The sequence below is a fragment of the Anabas testudineus genome, chromosome 13 (assembly GCF_900324465.2).
Source record: "Anabas testudineus chromosome 13, fAnaTes1.2, whole genome shotgun sequence".
Classification (NCBI taxonomy): Eukaryota; Metazoa; Chordata; class Actinopteri; order Anabantiformes; family Anabantidae; genus Anabas; species Anabas testudineus.
In genome coordinates this window covers 12,308,917-12,309,671 of record NC_046622.1, presented here as the reverse complement: position 1 = coordinate 12,309,671, position 755 = coordinate 12,308,917, and positions in this window count along the sequence as shown.

Below are 755 nucleotides of genomic sequence, written 5' to 3'. Positions count from 1 at the left end.
AACCAATAGGAATGCCGTGGGCAAATGTATCTCCCAAGTCACCACCCAACTCCTTCAAATATTCATACGCTGTGTAAGCCCTTTTCATCACGATCAGCCAAACGGAGCTTCTCTCTCCTGTTGATGAACAACCGCACACAAGACGGGAGCGCTGCGAGGCATTTCATGCACCAGTCATCATGTCATCAAAAGAAATTGGGTAGCCATTGTTATTTCACAACATGCACCATTGTTATCCCGAGCTCAGTGCGTGCAGTAGTGCGTGGGTGTGCGCTTCATAACAAAAGCTCTGAAGTAAAATGATGTTCTGTCTTATCGCCTTTGAAAAACGGGGATTTACAGTTTGTCTGTTACTTTATAGCAACATACAGTAATGTTCTGCTTTTAAGTGGCTGTGGAAACAGTGTAACGTTGATACTGTACAGTGGTTCCACATTATATTTAGTTTTCATTTTATTTTTCTATTTTGATTTTTATCAATTTGATCAATTAAGCTGGTTAGATTTTACCTGGTGCTCTCCCAGACTACAGCCTGTCTTAACTTTATTACATTTCTTAGTTGAAAGAAGAAGTGTTGTTGATTTATCAGAAGAAAATAGCCTCTATTTCTAGTGAGCTTGTGTAATCCCTTCAGTCCCTTCAGCATCACTCTCTCTGAATTCTGTTGCACTTTCCTCTTTTCATCTCCTGTAACATCAACACAAATTGAAGTAGCTACAGTAATTTGTACAATTTCATACAGTTGGTGTTTGTCA